Source organism: Mesocricetus auratus, unplaced genomic scaffold (genome assembly GCF_017639785.1).
Source record: "Mesocricetus auratus isolate SY011 unplaced genomic scaffold, BCM_Maur_2.0 Super-Scaffold_100014, whole genome shotgun sequence".
NCBI lineage: Eukaryota > Metazoa > Chordata > Mammalia > Rodentia > Cricetidae > Mesocricetus > Mesocricetus auratus.
In genome coordinates, this window is record NW_024429197.1 from 47,716,039 (window position 1) to 47,739,648 (window position 23,610).

The window sequence follows — 23,610 nt, forward strand, 5'->3', positions numbered from 1 at the left end:
TTTGACTGTGAGAGTGAAGGTTGCATTGATATAGCAGACTCATAATTTGTTTGGTTGAGTGCTATCACCTATCAACAAAAGTCAGAGGAAATCGAGATTTGTTTTGACAGTTTGTGCCAGGAGCACTTGGGACATTTATTAGTGTGGGAAGCAGACCATGATCACAAGTTTGTCTGTTGACTTGCCAATTAAACCTGCTTGCCTGGGTGCCCATCACTGCCCATAGCGGGGTTCTTTCCGCTGGGGACCATGGACAAGTTCATCAATGTTCAGTTCGTCTCCCACATTTCTCTTTGCTTACCTCTTTCTTGCTCAGTTCTGAACTCATTCAGGAAGATTTTTCTGGGTTTAGTACAAAATGCCACCTAATTTCCAATCCCACTATTAAAAACATGAGGGATTGATCAGGGAGAAAATTATCTTGCTTATTGGTTCTGGTGTTGGGGCCTGCTTTTCTAGGGAAATGCCTGGGTGAGTTGTCTGCATCTTTTTCTCTGCCTGGAGCCCCACAGAACACCTGAGGAATGCTGGGTGCTGGGAAGGCCTGTAGTGGCAACTCTAAACGTGGCAAGTGCTCTGGCAGACACTGATTTCCCTCTCCTCCTCCTTCTGCCTACTCCTTAGCCTAGTGAGAACGACAGGAAGGGAGAGAGGAGCTGCCAGCTATCCTGTATGTGTCTGTGGGAGGGAGACGAAGAGCGCTGGCAGCCACGAACTAAGTGGGCTCCATTCCATCCATCGTTTCTGATGAAAGTAAAACGGCTTCAGGCTGCTGCCTGGGAACTGTGGTGGGCTCTTCAGCTCACAGATAATTTCTGGAACGATTGATCTGGATGGTACACTCTTTTCTATCCTTAAAACAGCTCATAAGTTGCAGGTTAAGAAACCTAGAGCTGTTTGTGGTGCGTACTTGGCATTTGAAGACCGTCTCCACATGCTATTACATAAATTTCAAAGAAAATGCTGTAGAAATATAAGTAAAGGTGACCTTAGAACTAGAAAACATGTTGGTATAACATCCCATGACTATGGTTTTCAGACTGTCCTATTGCTGCTGATATCTCCTGATTGCAGTAAGACTCACTTCGTGTGTTTGTGAAAAGAGAATTGAACACCAAGATACATTGAATATGTTAATCATTTATGCTTTTATGTGTAGTTATTGCAACCAACTCTAGGCGCTAGGTGATGATTCTATTGACACCTTTTCCATGAATTCTATTCTAGTATAAGTGAGGATTATTACAAATCTAGTTAGTAAATTATATTTGAGCTTGAAACTCTATGGTGGAATTTCTGGGATGCTACCCCTGATACAGTCCATCAGCTCTTTGAGCCAATAGGACCCTGCTGTAGGCTACAGTGCTATCTTCTGTTTTGTCATAGAGCACACAATGGATGTCACCCTTTGCAGCAATTTCATAGGAAGGCTGCTGCTGCATACATAAGGTTCCTTGCTTTTCCTTTTGTAGTAAAATAATTTCTCAGTCACTGTTGGTGTTTCACAGTCCCTGTAAGAGCTGATGCAGCAACAAAGGTGGAACAATGATTTGTGTGGTTGCCCTTTCTCATTCATTATTCAGGGAGTTTCTATTATTACTACAAGTTTTTGTTTGTTTTAACTTTGTGTTATTATTTTATGTGTATGGACATTTTTGTCTGTATTCACAACTCTCTCTCTCTCTCTCTCTCTCTCTATATATATATATATATATATATATATATAATGTGTGTGTCCATGTCAGTAGAGGTCAGAAGATGGTGTCAGCCTCCCTAGGACTGAAGTTACAGACGGTTGTGAATTGCCATGTGCATGCTGGTAATCAAACCTGGGTCCCCTAGGAGAGCAGAAAGCTCTCTTAACTTCTGAGCCACTAATCCAATTTGTTTGTTTTTATGAGTCAGTATCCCATACGTTATCGTGCCTAATCATGAACCTACTATGTACCTTGGGTAGCCTTAAATTTACAGTAATCTTCCTGTGTCTGTCTTCCAAGAGTAAGAATTGCACGCATGAGCCATTCCTCCAACAAAGTGACATTTCTTTTGTTATGATAATACAGAATGACCAAAACAACTTGCAGAAAAAGGAGTTTATTAGGGCTGACAATTTCAGAGGGTGAGTCCATGACCATCATAGTGGGGAGCATGACATGTAGTGATGGTCCTAGAGAAGTAACTGAGAGCACATATCTTTTTTTTCTTCCTTTTTTTAAAAATTTAAGTTAGAAACAGGCTTGCTTTTGGCTAAGATCAAGTGTAGAAAGCACATATCTTGGTCAATAAACTGAAGCTAAGAGAAAGATAACTGAGCACAGCATGAGCTTTTGAAATCTCAAAGCCAATGACATATCTCCTCTAAAGGCCACACCTCCTAATCCTTCTCAAACAGTTCTTCCAACTGGGAACTAAGTATTCAAATATATGCATCTATGGAGTCCATTCTCATTAAGACTACCACAGCCATCGGGGTGACCATATTGTTACACATTTAAGACAGTAAGCTTTTAGATAACCCTTCTGTTTCATCAAGAAATCAGGCATAAAATCTCTTGGGATATGTGAGGACATTTCTGGGGTATTCTGTATTGCTTGTCAAAGTAACCATTTCTAATAATCTGGATCATGTAGCAGCATAAATTTCATCTCCACCACTGGCTTTACTTCTCCCAAGTAGACACTATTTAAAGGATAAGTCTTCCTAAGGAGCATGGGGAGAAAAGAAACTAGGCGATTATAAGTATGATCAATGTGGACTCATCTGGGATATTGATAAGCATTGATTAAGTAATGCTAGAGCCAGTAGAAAAATGTCAGTAGCTTAAGACAAAAAACGTTATCCTTCCTCTAAGTCCAATAGCACTTGTGTCCACTATTTATTTAGAAACTCAAGCCCTTGGAGACTTCATGGTGGTGGGATAATGCATTTGTCTCACTACAATGATCAGGGTTTGCTTCAGTGATGCAGAGATTATGGGCACAGCATTGAGATGCTCCCATTCAGAAGTGACACCTGACATTTTTATTTACAGTTTATAAGCTGAGGGCTTCTGCCTTGTACTTTCAAAGACAAGGGTCAGGTATCTTGGTAAATTTTGGAAGTATGCTGGTATAAGGTTTAACTAGGTTGGAAGATATGCAGGGGATAAGTCTAGAATTCCCACACATAATGTCCATTGCTTCTTTCACAGAAACAAAAGGCAGAAATTCTATACCTGAATATTGCTCTCACCTGAGGGAACTATTTGAAGGCTTACTCTTTGATATGAGTGTGGCTCCTCTAGACATTACTCAAATGGTGGAATTCATGTGAGGCAAATTCTATTCCACCAACCACACTCCATCATTAAATACAGGAATTTGTTGGAATTTCTGGATGCATTTGAAAACCACCCTAACTGTACTATCTGTCCATAGGAAGGATAGCACTTTCTCTGTGCAGGACACAAGTGGTTAGTGAACATTAAGCCATTTGGTAAGTTCATGAGACTCATATGACATATCTCTAACTTTCTTTAGACAAGACCAAAATATAGGAAAAGTACAACTGTTTAAATGACATAGAAGTTTCCATCATTGCCTCATAAATCCCTAGAGGCTTTTAATTTTATACACTACCTTGTTTAGTTCTTTAAAAATATCATAGTCATTTCTCCTCCTTGTTTGCTTCCCTTTTGTCTTAGAAACTCCCACCAATATCATTAAAATATTTTATTATTTATTTTTTATGTCTTACAAAGTATATTTTAATCTCTTGGAGGTATGTCCCAACTCTTCTACCCATAGAATGTAGACAGTGCCTGGCATAGAATAGAACATATCAAGTATTTGCCAAAGTAAAGAAATCATTAATATGCATGTCTATTATATAGTCCCATGTTAAAATCTCTTAATTATGAAATACAATTTTCTACTTTGTATTTATTATCTAATATTGCTGAGTACCTACCAAGGATTGCATACCAGAGTGACTAGAATGGAGCCATCTCTCAACATTTCCAGAGCTTGGAGGTAGAAAGAGATAGTCAGCAAAAATGAAACATACATTAAACAATATTTTGGAAAGGAATAAATGCTTAGAAAAAGAAAAACTTCAACAAAGCAGATGGGGATTGGAAGTAGAGGGGGTGGGCTTTTAGTTTGAGAGCATATAGGAGGGTTTAATGACTAGGCAAGGTTAAACACGGAGCTTAAAGGTGAGAGTCATAGCCAGTAGTAAGTAAGATTGGTGAGTGGTACTTGGAGAGAAGAGCAGAGATCAGCATCAGGGCAGAGAACAGAATGATAAAGAGGCCAGTGAGGTTAAATCAAAGAAATGAAAGGTAAAACCATAGGGGACAGGGTCAGATGAGACCTTCCAAGTTACTCCATGTACATTAGCTTTAGCTCTGAGTGAGGCAGGGTGCCTCTATGGGGTATGAATAAGTATCAGTCTAGTGGCAATTTGAAATATAGACTCCATGGTGGGAATGCTGAACGTCAGCAGGTCTGTGATTAAGAGCTTGGCTCAGTCCAAGCTGCAGTTGACAGTAGACCTGGTCAGAGACAATAGAGGCAGTAGTCAGATTTTCCTGGTCATCTTCCCAGTCATGTCTGATGGTACTTTCTTCCTATGCTAGTTGCTGGCAAGCAAAATCAAATATAGGTTCAGTGAAGGCCTCAGCGCCTACCTGCAGCACCCAGATTTCTTCCTGCACTCCCTGGGCCATTGTTTGAGGACACCATTCCCTCTTCCTAATTTGCTATTTCTGTCCCCCTCTACTTCTCATCTGAACTAAACACGGACACTTATTTATTGAAAGATTACAGTTTGAAACCTGAAGTTCACATTCAGCTTTTGCTGTCTGAATTAGTTCGTAGGAAATGTATGCTCCTTGCTGTTGAGGAAATACCAGCCATCATTTGTTAGCGAGGGGGAGCAGGGTTCTAACTTTACCAGCTGTGTTTTCCTGTGCTTTAAGTTTAGCTACTCAAATCACTGTGTAGGTAGGTTGAGGACAATACTTGCTTCATCTTTTCTGGGAGGAGAAGCCTGTTACTGAGGATAGATGCCCTGGGACATCTCAGTAAGAGACATCTATCCTCAGTAACTAGTGACCTTGGCCAACTGTTTATAGCTTTAACTTCAGCTTGTGGTCCTCTCTTTTCTCTGCATTTTATGTATGTAAAAAACCCTCCCAAACTCCAAATATATGCGTCACCACCCTTTCCAGTGACATTTTCATGGTTCTCTTTTGCAGTGAGGCCTTTTGTTTTCTGAAGCAAAAGCTGTTTTTATTTTCTGCCACAGGAGTTGCCATAATTTAATCTAATCACAGATGTCCTCTAACTTGAGATAATGTCTTCCTCTCTCCCTTCCTTTCTGACCTTCTGTGATAGTGACCCAGAAATTGGCTTGCAAATAAGTTTGTAATCCTTTTTAGTGGCTGAGTAGAATCTCTTTTTCTTTTCTGAGTTTGCGTTGAATTTTTATATTTAGAATAGATGCTGTATAAAACCCAAAACTTGTGAGTGTATTTGCAGAGCAGGGTCATGTTACCGTAAAAGTGAAGGGAGCGAGTCTGGGATTTGGCAATGAGTGGATGACAGTGAAAAGCATGCATCCCATGTGAGCAGCCAGCAGACCTTAGTCCTCTGATGTTGGGAAATGAGAATTGTATTTCAGTATACCCTTCCCCACCCCGCCTCCCAAGCAATGGAGTTACATGTAAATGCCAACATTTTTATGAGTGTTCTGGGGATTGACCTCGAGTCTAAGGCAAACAGTTTACTGAATGAACTATTCTAACAACTAGAGCTAGTTTTAAGGGTTTTGATACTTTAAGGGTTATGATAAATATTCATTTATTTCATCTTATTTTTTTAATTAAAATATAGTTACACAGTTTTCCCCTTTCCAACTCCTCCCGTATTCCTCTTGAATTCATAGTTCCATACTCAGTCTGTTTAGTGTCACTTGTATTTATATGAGTTCAGAGTTTCCCACTTGGTATCATATAGCTAACTTGGGGCTCATCCCTGGAGAAAGATACTTCTCATTGTCAACATTTCTTATTGCCTGTAGATTTTTGTTTAGGGATGTGGTCCCATGAAATTTCCCCCTCTTACATTAGCATGCCTATTTGTGTTGTACTCTTTCAGGTCTTGCTTAGAAGTCATGTTGTTGAAATCAGTCCTTATTTTTAACTCGACAGTTTCTTTGAGCAAAATGGAAATGGAATAGGTACAAATTTTATGTTACTTTAAATGTTGTGGAAAATCAAATCCCATCCACAACTATTTCGCACAGTTTTGCCCAGATTTTCTTCTCCAGGACTCTATTAGGTTCCACTGACTGCTAAGAAATCATAGTTTGGGTAGCATTAATATAATAAAAGTTTACTCTCCCAAATTCTAGAAGTCAGAACTTTAAAATTAAGATATTCCTACAGATAAGTTCATGCAGATGGCTTTGTCAAACCTTGACATCTTGATCTATAATCATGTTGTTCCAATCCCTGCCTCCATGTTCACAACATATTCTCAGCTGTGTAGGTAGGTTGAGGACAATACTTGCTTCATCTTTTCTGGGAGGAGAAGCCTGTTACTGAGGATAGATGCCCTGGGACATCTCAGTAAGAGACATCTATCCTCAGTAACTAGTGACCTTGGCCAACTGTTTATAGCTTTAACTTCAGCTTGTGGTCCTCTGTTTTCTCAGCTCCATTCTTATCTCTTATAACCACTTATGATGACATCTGGAGCTCTACTTAGATAATCTAAGAAAATCTCATTGTCTCAGGATCCTCATTTAATCAAATCCTCAATCACTTATTTTGCTAGACACCTGTTCTGAAGATGAGACCCTGCTATCCCCAGGGTCATCCTTCAGCTTATGAGGATACCTTAACCTAAACACTAGCTGTCTTCTTCCATCACTAATTCTCTTCTACAAGTTCCAAAAGCATATATTATATTTTTCTGTCTCAATAAGCACCATTTAATTAATTTATTCCTTTAAAAACCATAGAGACCATTTTTCCCATGGGACTTTACAGCAGAATTTGGCAGGCTTTTTCTGTAAAAGGCCAGTGAATAAATATTTAGGGATTATGGTTTTATAATCTCTAGCATTTATTCATCTGTCTTTGTGGTCGGAAAGCAGTCATGGCGAATTAAAAAAATGGATAAATTGGTGTCCTTGTGAAATCAAGATCAAATGGCCTTTATTTGATGACTTGTGTTCTGAAGACATCCTGTATTAGTTAGTCTTCCGTGGCTTTGATAAAATACCATGACAAAAAGCAAAACTTAAAGAAGGAAGAGTTTGTTTAAATATTTTTCCCCAAAGGGATAAAGTCCATAACAGTGGGCCAAGAGGGCATATGGCATCAGGAACTGGAAGTTGGCTAATCACATTTTTATCTGTACACAGGAAGCAGAGAGAGAGAGAGAGAGAGAGAGAGAGAGAGAGAGAGAGAGAGAGAGAGAGAGAGAGAGAGAGAGTCGAATAAAGGTGTAAACTCTCAAAACCCACTCCCAGTAACATACTTCCTCCAGCCATGCCCTGGGTGTGATGCTCTGGGTGTGATTCCCTGGGTGTGATGCTCTGGGTGTGATGCCCTGGATGTGATTCCCTGGGTGTGATGCTCTGGATGTGATTCCCTAAGTGTGATGCCCTGGGTGTGATTACCTGGGTATGATGCCCTGGGTGTGAGGCCCTGGGTGTGATTCCCTGAGTGTGATTCCCTGGGTGTGATTACCTGGGTGTGATGCTCTGAGTGTGATTCCCTGAGTGTGATGCCCTGGGTGTGATTACCTGGGTGTGATGCTCTGAGTGTGATTCCCAGGGTGTATGCTCTGGGTGTGATTCCCTGGGTGTGATGCTCTGGGTGTGATGCTCTGGGTGTGATCCTCTGGGTGTGATGCCCTGGGTGTGATGCTCTGGGTGTGATGCTCTGGGTGTGTTCCTCTGGGTGTGATGCCCTGAGTGTGATGAGGTTTCAGGAAGAAGAACTCAAAAGTAACTCAGTTTTGGACTCAGTATTGGCTGTAGGTAGACATAGTGTCTTCTTCCTTAAGTGTGCTCAAGTGGAGATTTTGTGGATATAGGATAGGTAGATTTTGGGCATCTTTGAGATCTGATTTTCTTAGAGGCTTCTGTTTACTTATCTCTGTCAATGTTGTTTTCTTTAACTTTTCTTATAAATGTGTATATAATTTGGTTTACTCTTTCATAGACTATCATAATCCTGACCCCACTTACTTGTCATCTGCATTTTATAAGACGCAGGGCAGTTATTCCTATACCAATAGTCACTTGTTCCGTACCAACATTAGGTACTTTCAAAGATTCATTCTGGCAAGGGAGATACCAAATGGGTAGGATGTTACTTCTAACATGAAAATGTTTAAAAGGAAACATAGAAGGTTTCACAATGTTATTTTTTTTTTGACTTTCTAACCTTGGATTTGTACCCAGCCGGCTTTTCTGTATTCCAAATTTTGCCAACAATTGGATCATAATTCTAAAATTATATTATAAACCCCCCCTTGTATTAGTGTCCAAATGTCACACGTTCCTTTTGCTACACCACTTATTCAGGCACTTTTTACAGACCATAAAACATTAGTGGGCAAATACTTTCTATTTGATCTCTGCTTTCTTGCATAATACAAAAATATCTGTGTTCGGCACATGTTTTCTAAATTGTGAATCAACCTCTTTCCTGTTTAAGGCCTAGCAGGCTGTTATCATTATTTACCTTAAGTCCTAATTTCTTCAGTACACAGGCAATCGAATGGTTGGTTCGTTTTTTCCATCCCCATTGCAGTCCTACTACTATTTTGTTCTTGGGGATTCTTAACTAAATGGAAAGCAAGGGAAGCCAATTAAAATAAACAAAACAAAGAAACATAGACGAACACTCAGTCCCAAATCTCCAGTTCAGCAGAAGTCTGTGGAAGACACGTTCCAGGTTGCTATTACCTAAGGGTGAGCTCCTGAGAAAGAAAAAAACAATGAGAAGAGGTTGCATCCACCAACTTTGCTTAAAGGCTTAAGCTAAGCTCCCTGGGGTCAAGTAGGCATTTGATGATTGATGGGTCTCAAAGGCTTCCCCACACTATGAGTTGAGGATTTTAAATATTCACTGCCCCAGCCATTAGAATAGATGTCTTAGCTACATTGTTTAGTTCAATCCCTATAGTGTTGCAGTTATACATTTTATCATTTAATGCTGAGAAACTGAGAACCAGGCATTGCTGGGTAATTTGCCCAACAGTATGCTGGTGCTGTGATTTGAACACTAGGAATAAGAAGAGCTGCAAAGCCTATTTTTTTCTACTACCATGGAGTGACATACTCAAGCAATTTGTGCAGTGACAAGGGGTGCTACCTCCCAAGTTTCCCTAAAGCACATTTCAAATTTTAATGTATATAAAACACAACATAGGATCTTGTGAACTTACAGACTCTGGCTCAGCATGAAGCCCGAGTTTGGCCGTTTTTTTTTTCACATGGTCCCTGTGACAGCAGAGTGGTTGGTTTACTGACCTCTATACTTAGACTTAAGGATGCTACAGTTAATTTCCACAGTGATAGGTAAAATAAAGTTCAAATTACTCCTGAATCACAGCCTGCATTAAATCCTAGGTGAAGAAAACTTCACTGCAGGAGTGGATCTCAGATGCCTGTCATGCCTGCTGCTGCACTTTTAGATGCTTTGCTGCCTTCCAGGCGAAGGAGAGATTGATGACACTGTGGGAAGAGAACAGAAAAGAAATAAGGTGAAGATTTGTCTGTCATATCCTCCATCGGCGGTAATCGCCTTTGGCATGCTGGGTTATTGTTCTTTTCTCAATACAAGTTCACTGATTTCGCTGGTGGTTGTGTTAGAGGAAGGACCTCATATCAAATCTCCTTTTGTTTTGGCTCCTGGAGGTCTAGTCTTTTGTCACAGCTTGTCCTCAATCCAAGACTGATGAGTGAGAGATCGATGAAGGCCTCTATTCTGCAAACTCTTCCTCTCAGTCCAGAATATTGGAGAGCCTGAGGAATCTCAGACTCTTATTGTTGGAGAGGGAGAGCTATAACAAAGGGCTGCAACAGCCTCTCATTCGCCCAAATCGTCTCTGGTATGGCTTTATGCTTATAGATTTAAAAAAAGGAAGAAAGTAAGGTAATGTAGACCCATATTGTTTTCATTGGTTCTGGATCTGGAGTTTCGGAAACTTGGCACTTTTCTGTTATTATCAGATGACTGTTAAAAAAGAAAACCAAGACAAAAACAGAGGAGGCACAAAAGCAATAGAAAATGCTCATTGTTTATCTTTGCCATCTGACTTCTTTTAACAATTTATTCTCTCATAGGTGTTTAAGTAGATTGTTCAGTACCTGGGAAGTATGCTTTAGTCTAACCAACGTTCCCTCTTCTTCTTCTCTCTTGTCTTACCTTCTTGTTCTATGATTGCTATGCTTCCTGTATCTTCTTAGAACACACACAAATAGGCACGATATTGAGAGACAGCACAGAATTGCAGCTAAGTGCTTACTTGGGGAGTTAAAACACAGATCTTACTTTATTATTATTACTATTACTATTTTTGCCTTGCTATTATCTTTTATATTCTGTGGGAGTCAGCTGGGCCATCTAAGGAAATCATGGTTTCATCTAAGTGAAACCATGCTCTAATTCTGAACTATGGAGGTTTGAAGCCCTCCCAGGTTTTATTTTGCTTTGTCTTGATTCTGTGGGAACTTAAGTTTTGAGGATCATATACTCCCATTTCTGCCACTGTTAAATATCTGTCCTTGTTGACTCTTTTTGCCTTGTTACAAGAGGGTCACTCATAGCAGCCAGCAGTGTAGATGGCAGGGCTTTCCTGAATGTATGTCTTCAACAAGGATTAGTTACATAGCATACTGCTCATCACTGACAATCTGTGCTCAGACTTCTTGCCTTATCCTCATGAGGGTTTCTCCTGCTGCCCCCATCTTCCAGCAATGCCTTAGTTACACTCTCTTGTTACTCCTATTTTCCTCTTCTATTCCTGTCATCTTTTGTGTGTGTGTGTGTGTGTGTGTGTGTGTGAAATCAAATATGAAATATGAGCACTGGAACAAAATCAAACATGAGCACTCCCTAGTTTCTAAGGTGAGCATTTAAATTATCACCAATCCTTAAAACAACAACAACAACAACAACAAAAAACCTCAACTTCTGTTAATAATAAGGTATCTTGCCAAAGCAGACTATTGAACCCAGCCATTGCAAAAGTGGAGTTTCTTTTAAAAATTATTAACTGTGTGATGTAGCATTTTCAAGTCATAGTTTTAGTTATAAAACAGAGCATTTACATTATTTTCCTTGATGTATATTGAAGTTGCACATGTTTTACTATTAGAATAATTATGATGTGAGCGTGATCTGTTAAACAGATATGTCTCCATAAAATAAACTCTCAGACATGAAATAACCAAATCAAAGCCTCATACTAATTCTTAAAGCCCTAGTTCTGAGATGGTGTTAATATAATTTCATCAAATATTACTTTTAAATTGCCTATTTAACAATTCCAAAGTGGTACCCAGTTTTTCAAATTGCCTTTTACTGGTTATTGGTTAGTAGTTTTCAGCTGTTTATACTTTTTTCTTATAAGTTAAGTATTTATATCCTTAGCACATTTTTTTCTGTTGTCATTCAGCATGCTGTTTAATTTTCTCACAATCATCAAAGACATTTTCAGAGGTTTACGAGTTTTTAACCTAAGTAGTGACGAGTATTTTATTCCAAGTGGTACACTATTCTGAAGAGTGTTTTTTTCCTTCCCTGCTAAAAGCAAATGGGTGTGGGATTTCTTTCCATTCTAGCGTGTGCTGACTTCTTCTGCAGATTTGAAAGCTGTCTCTGGGCCTCATGTCAGTGTGACCCAGAAAAGACTGAAGCAAGGCCAACCCAGGTCCCTGTCAGAGCTGTAACCTTCACTCTGATTTTCTTTGTGTCCCCTAAGGTTGACCTCAATATATATATATATATATATATATATATATATATATATATATATATACAGTCCTCATTCTTGAGCAGTGTACCATTGGATTTATTTCCTTTTTTTGCTTTGTCAAAGCATATTAACCCATGTTAAGGTTAAATCCTGTCCAAAAATCAATTGCAAAGTCCAGATTCACATTGGCACCTACAGCTCGTTGTCTAGGGACTCCATACACTGCTAGAAACCTCCAGAACTTTCAATTCATCTATTTTTTTTAGTCTTTTATTTTATTGGACTTATTTTGACCATCAAAATCTTTCTTCCAATTATCTTGTTTCTAGTGTCTGCTAGTCTTTCTCTACAGTGTCTTTGGGTTAATGAGTTTGAGTCATGTTGGATTATCTGTTTTGAAGGAAATGTGTAAACAAAACAATTCCCCATGGTTTCACAAATGTGCCTATTCTGCTTGTTTTCTATCACTATATTCTTGATAAAAAATCTTTCTTTTAAGGTGCCTTGCACATATTTAATTAGGCACACAAATTTCCCCAAAGGTCTTAGTTGGGTGACACCTTCCCTGGCTTGACTCTCTGGGGTATTGTTTGCTGTCTTCTTTTGACATATACAGAATCACAATGCAATTATTTTCAATTGCTTCCTTTATCACAATGATGTATGTATCCTATAACACAGATATCATAGAATTGATTTTGTATTCTCCACAATCAATTTATTTTCCTCATGTAGTGAGTGCTCAGTGTAATTTTAAAAAAATCTAATTATTATAATGGTGAGAATTTCAGGCATGATAACATGCTTGAGCAAAGTGAGGTATTTTTGTGCTTTGCATATGGTTTAATGCAGATGGCTGCCAAACATGGCTTATAGAAAGGGCAAACATTGATTCAGGCAGTTTCTCAAAGAAAGCTAAAGTTAAGTTTTAGCTGTTTAGTGATATTCACTTATAGCAATGTTCTTAAAAGTCAATATTATACTTGTTTTTTTTCATGAGACAAAGCTGTCTGTCAAAATGAGTGAGGAAGGGTAGATATGGATCTAACAAGGAAGAGTTGTTTGGAAAGACAGGAAATGAGTGTTGTGCCTTGCTAGTCATAGGCTGTACTTTACATGATATTATTCTTCTGGACTAAGAGAGGTGTCATGGGAACAACACAGGTGTTTGGGTTTGCTCTCTGCCTCCTAGGTGTTGTGAAGAGATCTCCTACCTCAAATTTTCTCTTGAGGATCTCATTTGACTTATGTGTTTATGTTGACCTTATGTTTGCACAAGAAATTTGATATAGGCAACTGAGCCTTTTACCCCAAATCACCGCTCTACAAATGTCTTCATTTTCTATTTCTATTTCACAACTTTGAAAAATCTTTTAATCAGTAAGAGATTAAACATGAAGATTTACATATTCTATTTCAAAGAAACTTCCCACACACATTCTTTCTCTCTACAGTTACACAGAGAACTATAAATAACTCAGTTATTTTCTAAAAACAAAGAGTTTTTTAAGCCAAAAACTATTTGTAAGTAAATTTAGATGTATTAGCCTATTCCAGGTCTTCGAGGTAAAGACCTTGTATTTCTAGTTGGAGTAAGTTCAGGTAATAGATTTCATGACTTTGCCAATCTGTGAGAAACTGTAGTGGGGATCATGGTGTCATAAGGTTCTGTGCAGATAAAGAGAGGCAGGCCAGAGATCCCACCAACGGCTGGATGATAGCGTGAGAAAAGCTTGGAATTTTGCTTCTCTTTGAAATACTTTAGCTCCCGATAAAGAAGGAGCTGCCACTTAGAATATTTAGAGCAAAGGGCATTGGTGTTACTCTTCATACAAAAACACATACGTTAAAGCAAAGGGTAGTTTTTTTCCTATTTTTCACAGCTCCCAGAAAAGCCTATCACTTTGCTGTTTACTATTGTTACTTTTGACTTGTCACTACTGTCAAAAATATTTCTGATTTCTACATCATCGTGAACACTCTGCTGGTGTTGTAAATATTTCATATTTCACTCACATGCTTCTGATTTGGTGTGTGTGTGTGTGTGTGTGTGTGTGTGTGTAAGAGAGAGAGAGACAGAGACAGAGAGAGACAGAGAGAGACAGAGAGAGAGAGAGAGAGAGAGAGAGAGAGAGAGAGAGAGACCTAAAACAACCACCCCAGTTGCTTGAAAGGTCAAAGGTTATAAGGAAATTTACAACCATGTAATTGATTCTTCATTATTCAAAATCAGACTCTATCACTTATCTTGCATTGTAACTGTGCCCCTTCCTGTCTGCTTCCTCTCTTCCTTTAAGTGCTTGGATCAAAGCCAGGACTATGCACAGAGCAAGCAAGCAGATCACCAACAAGCTCCATGTCTTCTAGCCTGTCTTTTTCTTTTTTGTAGTATAATTCATTTTTTGTAATATAATTCAAAGTTCAAAACAAAACAAAACAAAATCAATAAATCTTTTGGCAGAACTTGGAATATGATAGTGGAATTCAAACCAATATACATTAAGGATATAAAAACTGCTAGCTTTTAAGCTTTATTTGGCTCAACATGTAAAGAAACTTGTTAGGGGATCATTTCATTTTTATTTGTTCTTATTTTAAAGATTTTTTAAAAAAATTAATTATGTGGCTATGCATGAGCTCTCTCTCTCTCTCTCTCTCTCTCTCTCTCTCTCTCTCTCTCTCTCCCTCTCTCCCTCCCTGTCTCCCTCCCTCTCCCCTTGTGTGTGTGTGTGTGTGTGCACGTATGTGTGTACATGCATGCAGGTGACCATGGAAACCAGAAGAGGGTGTTGGATCCCCTGGATTGAGAGCTATAGGTGATTGTAAGCTACCCAGTGTCATTGCTGGGAATTGAACTCTGCTTCTCTGCAATAGTAAGATGTGGTCTTAAACAACGTGACATCTCTCTAGCCCATCTCTTTCTTCCTTTTGAAACAGGGTCCCTTTGTGAATCTCAGACAGGCTTTAGACTCACTGTGTGAACCACAGTGGCCTTCAACTTGCAATTATTTTCTTTCCATCTTCACAGGGCTGAGATTACGGGCATGAATCAGCACATCTGGTTTGTATACTCTCTAATGCAGCTGGTAATAGAGTGTATGAAAAGCCTGAGACAAGTATAATGAGGATGCTCTGGTAGCGATGTCTGAGTTAGGAAGGAATACGGACTTAATCTGGCTAGTGTATATATGTGAAAGATTATTAATGGGTAAATTAACATGTGTATCTGATAATAGAGACATGAAAATAGAGATATTCACTATGTCTATATTGGATGACTGGAGTACTTGCCAACATGAGAAAGGTTAGTTGGGGGCAGGGTGGAGAGTGCTGATGAATTGCACAGAGAAGAGTATCAGGACAGCATTGTACCTGGGACTTCTTACAGGGGATAATAAATATCCTTATTATTTTGTCTAATTGAGCTAGAAATTCTGTTACTTGAATCCAGTACTATCACACATGATAAAGTATGATTTTTCTGAGTAGCCAGGAAACCACTACTTTTTGGATAGTCCTGCTTTCCTAATATCTTCCTTCCCGAAGCTATACCAATAGGTGCTTCCATGAGTTAAGGTGCATAGTCCTCCTAACTATAAATATGCTCTCAGAGGATGTGACATTTTTGCATTTTGTCTAAATATTTAATCAAATTATCATTTGTTACCAAGAGCCCGAAAGTAGCAAATCAGAGAGTATGGTCTGGTAATAAGGAGCCAGGAAAGGCTGCAGGTGGTGATCATACCTGGGAGTGAAGCGTTGGAAGCTAGGCTTCAGGTGGGTGAGATGTGAGCAGCTTTGGGAAAGTAGAGTTCAAAGGTCAGGAGGCTAGTGTAAGCCCAGTGTGAGTGACAGAAACAAACACGGCCTGCTTCAACCATAAGTCTACAATGTGGAAGTGCTGGGATGTCATAGCTATGAGCTGGGACACAGCATAGGATAGGGGTTTGTGGAACATCTGGTTGCTGCAAAAAAGTTTCACTCTACTGATCCTATAGCAAGTTTTGACTGGTGTGGTTTTCAGTAGGCTGGAAGAGACAGCATCTGTAGCACACTTATAAAGTCTGATCTCAGGGAAAAATATTTATTCCTATGAAGCAGACTCGAAATCCAGTGACTTTGGCACATACAATTTGGTTTGGGTTTGATAAAGGAAGAATCTTCTCTTTTCTTACGCCCTCTAGTCGTGGGTCCCCTTCTTACTCTTCTGTGAAAGGCAGACTCCTTTCTCCTGCGTGCTTCGTTGTTTGCTTGTTTTGTTTTGCTTCTTTTGGTGGACATAGATTGGGAAAAAAATCTCAAGGACAGACTGTGGCAAGCAGTGTAATATGAAGACTGAGGGCAGGGGCAGCTTCTGTTGTCATCCTAAGCCACATTCTCTAAACAGAAACCTTCCCAATTTCCTCCTTAGTCTGAAGCCAATGTGCTTCCAGGTGCGGCCTACACGAGCAGAGCATATGGTTCTGCTAATGTGCAATAAAACTTGAGAGAAACCACTGAAGCCTGTTCTCTTCTGGGAACACGAAGCTTTCCGACCAATTCTCTCATGATCCACCCATGTCCTCCTGGCACCTCCCTTCTGGGCTCTGCCAAGAATTAGCTCATGGATGCTTTTCATCACAGGCTATTTGCTCATTGGAGGCTAATCCCATGAATCCCATTTGTTAATTTTAGGAAAGGGAGGAGGAGGTAAATCAAGAGATGAAATTGTTTTGGAGCTCACCTCAAGGCAATTTCAATAATAAATGACCCTGGGGCTGAATTTCATATGCTAATTATAAGTGTTGAATCCAGCCCTTTAACAGAATGTGTCTACTTCTGCTGCACTCATAGCTTAGTACTATTTCAAAAATATGCCTTAGCTTTATTATGCAGTCTGAGGAGTGACCAATGTAATTAAGTTGCCAAACAGTTTCCCCCTTTCTTTCTTCACCACCTTCTCTTTTCAATTACTGCAAAGTTTCAGGAAAATTCAGCTTAGTGCCTTCAATTTCCTACTTGATCCAGGCAATCAGGGCCAGAGTAAACAGATGGTACTACTGCTGCACTCCCGCAGGCCAGCAGTCTCAGATGCTGTTGGATTTGAATAGATTTTAGTGCTTTGGGGCTACACTATAAGTACCCAGCATTTCACTATTCAGAATCACAACTCTTTTGGACTGAGCTATGGGATCATTGGAGCACCGTAAGACCTACCCCAAGTGACAGTGTATAAGGGTTTCAGCCATGGAATTCAAATTTTTAGTAAATAATTACACATTTATTAAGGTGAAAATTAGTTGATCTGGCACTCTATCAGCTTGAACTCTCAAGTAGCAATTTCACCCAATTATAGTAAAACACAATTAGTGCTCATAATGAGGGCCCAAGTCCCTGCAATTATTGGAATGCCTTATGACTCATCCAAGAGGGATACGATGTCACTGTGATCAGTACAGTTAGTTATGCTTGTCATGCATTCCATTTTTAAAAGTACAGGACTCTGCCCTTGACTTAAATTTACTTATATGCAACTCTCTCTTGTACCCTCTGTTGAGAAGTTGAATTTATTTTGTGCCCAAATAATTTTGTTTATGATGGCCATATTTTGGGTGTGCCTTTCCACCCTACATCTTCCTATCTTCTAATTAATCCCTCATGAACACATTCAGGGATTTGTGTTCCTTATGATTCTAAATTTCATCAAGTTGACAGTCATGATCAACCATCACAATATTTCAGCTACTGATGAATTAATATATCACATCATGTTTAATTTCTGTAATTGCCATCCCAAGATAAGAGTCAGTCTCCTGGTTTAATAGACCAGGAAGTCAAGGTACAGAGATGTTAAAGGAGAGAGCTGACACTCTAAGTTAGATTCCAGGTTATGGACTCACCTAGAATGTGGACTGCTTGCACAGTCATTTGTGTCAAAATGGTGAAGGATGGAGGAAATGGCTACTATCTGGCCCCTCATCTTTAGGCAAACATTTTTCTTACTTTTGTATTCAATGAACAATGATTGACGATAATGTCCTTTCTTATTAAAATAATTAATCATCATGTGATAAGATTTCCTTGAAAAGTTATTCTGATTCAGATGTTGCCTTTCTACTATTATAAAAGTTATTTTAGAAAATGACATCAGCTACATCTGATTCCTGCTTTTCTGATTTTGTTTGTGTGATCTATTGCATATCCAACTTTGCTATGACCTCTAGGAAGCCTAGTATCTGTAGGCTGTACCTGAATGTGTGGAATGTTAATTGTTTCTTTGATATTTTTCTTTCTCTCATATTTTTCTTCTTAGTTTTCAAATTATTTTCACTGTCTTCTTGTTCTGTATGTGGTTTGGTAAATTGTCTTGTTTTATCCTTAGAATTAAAGAAAATATAAATGCTTCACCCCTTCCTTGGACCATAGTAGACCCTTTGGCATCTTGTTTTACATGAGTATTTACATTTTCATTGTAGCATAGGATGAATGTGATACCCGGTCATAACTTCTAGTGCTACTGGATACTGATGATGATTTTGAAGTGAATCACGTACTATCTAAGTGAGGATGGGCAGTGTGTACCACAATGTCAAGATAAATCTTATTCAATCAGAATTTGATACCCTAAGATGAACTTTTTGTATGGTTGTATGATAGAGATTTCTCTCCATTGTATGGGCATTAGATAACCAAATCCTTTCCTTATACTCTTTTGTTGTAATGATAGGCCTTTTATTTATTTTTCTATCAAATATATGGTCATGTGAGTAATTACTAAGTATGGCTGATGTATTGATCAGGTTGAAGGATTAGGCTTGAATACTGACCCTGCCTCTTCTAGTTACAAAGTCTGTGAATTGAGCCCATTATTTAACTTCACTAAACCTCACTTTCTTTATCTTCAAAATATGGAGCTAATTATGGTCTTTTAGGTAGCACAGTAGAAAGGCAGCATTTGATTCATAATAACTTTTCAAGGAAATTTTATCACCATTATGATTAATTATTTTAATGACAAAGGCCATTATAAAGGAGATCTAATCAATTATTGTTCATTGAATACAAAAGTAAGAACAATGTTTGCCTAAAGAAAGGTGAGGGACCAGCTTGTGGTCATTTCCTTCATCTCTTACCATTTTGACACAAATAACTGTGCAAGCAGTCCACATTCTAGGTGAGTCCATAACCTGGAATCTAACTTAGAGTGTCAGCTCTCTCCTTTAACATCCCTGTGCCTTGATTTCCTGGTTTATTAAACCAGGAGACTGACTCTTATCTTGGGATGGCAATTACAGAAATTAAACATGATGTGATTTATTAAGACATCAGTAGATGAAATATTGTGATGGTTGATCATGACTGTCAACTTGAAGGCATTTAGAATCATCAGGGAAACAAATCCCTGAATGTGTTCATGAGGGTCTAATTAGAAAATAGGAAGATGTAGGGTGGAAAGACACACCCAAATTGTGGATAGTACCTTTCCATGGACTGAACAAAAAGTACAAATATATTGGTTGTATATACTGAATAGAAAGTGTATGTACATCAATTCTGTGCTTCTTGATTGTTGTGGAACCAGTTGTTTCAGGCTCCTGGGACCATTACTTCTCACATGAAGGAGTTCACCTTTGAACTGTGAGCCAAGATAAACCCTCTCTTCCTTAAGTGGCTTTTGTCAGGTATTTTGTCACATCAGCAAGACATATATTGAATTCCCATATTAATCTAGAAGTGTAATAAGGCCCTTATGTGTTACATATATAAAATCGTAAATACACAGCACGTGCTTAATAAACATGCAAGAAATAATAAAAATGAAATTAATATAGGACACCCTTAAACATCTCAATGCACTAGAAAGTATATGACTAAGAAAAACACTATACATAATGTGTACCTTAACCATTTCTTAATATACAGTTCTGCCCAACTAATTATATTCATACAATGTACCACTAATACTCAGAACATTTCATTTCACAAATTGAAATTCTATCCCCATTAAATAACAATTAGCCATTTGCTCCTTCCCTGGTCTTCTCGTAACCACCATTCTACTTCCTGTATGAAATCATAAAGCAAACGCTCTGTTCTTACTGGTTTATTTCATATTAGTATATGGTTCTCAAGGCTCATTCATGATATAGAGTGCATCAAAACTGCTTTTCTCGATAAGGCTGAAGAATATTCAACTTCATTTGTTCACCACATTTTGTTTATGAAAGGAGACTTGAGTTAATTTCAGCTGCTGTAAATGCTACTATGAACATGGGTGTGCAAACGTCTCTTCAAGATCTTCCTGTGAATCTTTTGTATATATATGCAGAAGCTAGATCATATGGTAATTCTATTTTTAATTTTTGAATAGATACCATATTCAATTGCATTTTCTAAGAAATCTTAGTTGTTTTGAGAATGGAATGTTACTTCTTTTAAATAATACATTCCTACTAAATTAGAGTTTGTAAACATGGAAATAGTTTTTACTGCTTTTGTGCAATATTCTGAAAGGCTAGGCACCCAATGCTTTTGGATTTACATATATAAAACAGGAGGATGACTTAAAAGATATAAATAAATGCACGGCATCATAGGACTGGTATGCTCATACTCAGTATTTCTATGACTTCACTGCTCTATGACACAGACCATCATGTGGCGTTATGTCATAGCAATTTGATTTTAATACATTGACATATTCTTTGTAGCGTCTTGAAAGATACTATATAAAGAACTGAATAAATTATGCAGCTTCTTAAGCCTCAAATGTTCTGCCTTGACCACAGTCTCATTATCGACTTTTAAAGGAACATTATATGGTATCAATACTCATTTCTCAAATCTGCCCCTTTATGCAAAGCGTATTTACATAAAAGGCTGAGGGAGCGTCTTTTATTTTTCTGTTGAAACTAATCATGAATAAGTGGGTCATATGCTTTCAGGGGTGTATTTGGAATTGAGAGAAAGTGAGAGCATTGTGAGAATAGCAGGGTGTTAGGGTGAAGGCTGGAGCCATCCCATTACCCCATGTCTGCTAGGAACAGTAATCCCAGCTCCATTAGTACAGAATGAGAGGCCATTTGGGTAAATATAGTCACATAAATATATCATTAGGCAGTTTTGTAAAATGCACATTATTTACTCAAGCAAATATGTAATTAGAACATTTTTTAAAACACAGATTATCTACCAAAGAGACTCAAACTGTTCCTTTGGAGCATTTGAGCCTATTGGGTAAAACTGTAATTAGGCCATTAATTAAACCCAAATCATATTATTTATTAAAAGATGCTTTGCTGATCTGATAAGCATTTTTTTGCTCTTTTAAGGCATTTTAATAATTGATTATTGTGTGCCCCATGGCTATCACTTGCCCTTCATTCATTCCTTTCTGATTTTCTTCTCGTTTCATTTTATGATGATGGTTATAGATTTAGATTTCCCTGTGGATAATATGTGCAAAAATGCTTGATCTAGAATTGCCATTCCCTCTTTCTGTGGAATCCGTCGAGGCTCTGAGGATGAAAGGACCAGCTCACTGTATTCTTTTTAAACATATCCTTTTTGAATATTGTTTGCAGTGGGAGTGGTTTACATATTTGTCCTTGTGTTTTTCCCTTATCGTGTAATTAGACTTGGTAAGATAAAAATGCTTTGAAAATCTGAAACATTGAGGCAATATGAACCTTTTGCAAATGAATTTGTTTGTAGCACACTGAGAGCCCATTCTTGAACCATGTTTGTAACTGGAGAAGTTTATCTGTAATAAGGTAATCTGTTTGGGGGCCAGAAAGGGACTCCTGACTCCATACTCTTGTTCATCCAGTCACTTGCATTCTTCCAGGGACACATGTTCCACGGGATTTTAATAGGTGAGATATAGTAAATGGTTTTCTGGCTTTTATTTGGTCTATGCCAATCTCTCCATTATAGCCAGTATTTTATTATTTCGTTCTAAGGTTTATATGATGGGTTTATTAGAGTTCAAAGTTTTTGCATTTCTTCTACCTTCTTTTCAGAACACCTCTTGTCTCTTGACTTTCCCATACCTTAGGGATTCAATAGAGTGTAGAGTTAAAAGCAAATGGGGGAACCAGGCTGTTGAGTTGAGCTTCCTTTCTAATTAGCTATGTGGTCATTGCAAGTCACGGCCTTTTGGCTTAGATTACTGTGAACTATTGCACATCAAGAACTCATGATTCCTTCTTCATGGCTTTGTTTCTGGAAAGCCTTCCTTAATGTTCCACATCTGGACTCTCCTTGTAACCTTTTCTGTTTTAGCCCTTGCCACACAATGCATTGCACTTGTTTTTATCATGGCCTACTTCTTATGCTAAACTGAAAACGACATAAGCAAAAATGAGGATACCCTTCTTTTTCAGTATTATTCATTTAAGCATTACAACAACAGGCACAATGCTACTAAACAGTATATGGTACCAGGAGCACCTACAAATTTCAAGGTGCTGTGCTGAATGATGAACTAGTACATAAGAACTACATCACTTGCATTCTATTGCCTGAGTTTTTTCCTGGGGAGGTGTTAAGAGAAGTCTTTTTACCCAGGCAGAAAGTCACCAAGGGTTTTATCCAAGTCCAACTTTGTGAACCAGTGAATTCACTTGGTGTGAATTATGGAAGCATGGGTGACTCAAATACAAACTTGCACCACTGAGAAGTCCTAGTCAATTGCTCACCTCTTCTATACTGTTCAATAGAACCTCAAGAAGGTTCCTCACAGGGTTCCACGATGGATTTGTGAAGATCTCATGAACTCATTAATCTTATGATCTTACTCCTACCTGTGATTATGACTGTTAATTGGATTGCTTTCTTGAGGATATTGTGAAGGTCATCAGAGCTGTTGTGCTTCAAGATGACAATGGTTATCTTCAACTTGTAAGAAACAATTGCATGATATGATATGATATTGAAAGCACATCAAACAGCTTTAACAAAATAATGACCTATGATTTCCCAACTACAGATTACCCCAGCTTATAGTACCTAACATGAATTTCCTTCTATGACACGAACCTTAAAAAATGGAAATGTGAACCCTGTCTCATAAAAACAAACAAACAAAAAAAAACAAAAAATGGAAATGTGGTTGGTTGTATCAATAATAGTTGAACAATTATTATACTTTCAGAAATACATTGTTTGGTATGATGATAGCATAACATGCAGGGTTCATAGTCAATCAGAACAATTGGTGACTATTTTCTCCCAGTAGTCCTCACAGTACCTTCAGGTACTATGATGAACTAGCTGGTCAAGAGGAAATTCCAACATGGCTTTTCCATGTCCTGCAATGAGGAAATATGCTGTCATCAGCAATAGTGTCTTAAGTATCTAGTTTTTTTTTCATGAAACCAATGGCAGTAGAAATTGCCTGTGCAGTATTTGGGCTTCCTTAAACAAAACTCACAAGGAGTAACTCACTACTTATTCCTTTGCTTTCATTCAATAACCATTGCTTCTACTAGTGCCTTTTTTCCATCCATGCAAAATAGTTTCATTGTTTTAACTTTTTCACTGTTTTCTTTTCTGTGTTCATCCAGTTGCTTGTATAAATTTGTAATATATTCAAAGTTGGCTTTATATCATCCATGTAAAGATTCCTTTATACAGAGTGTTCTA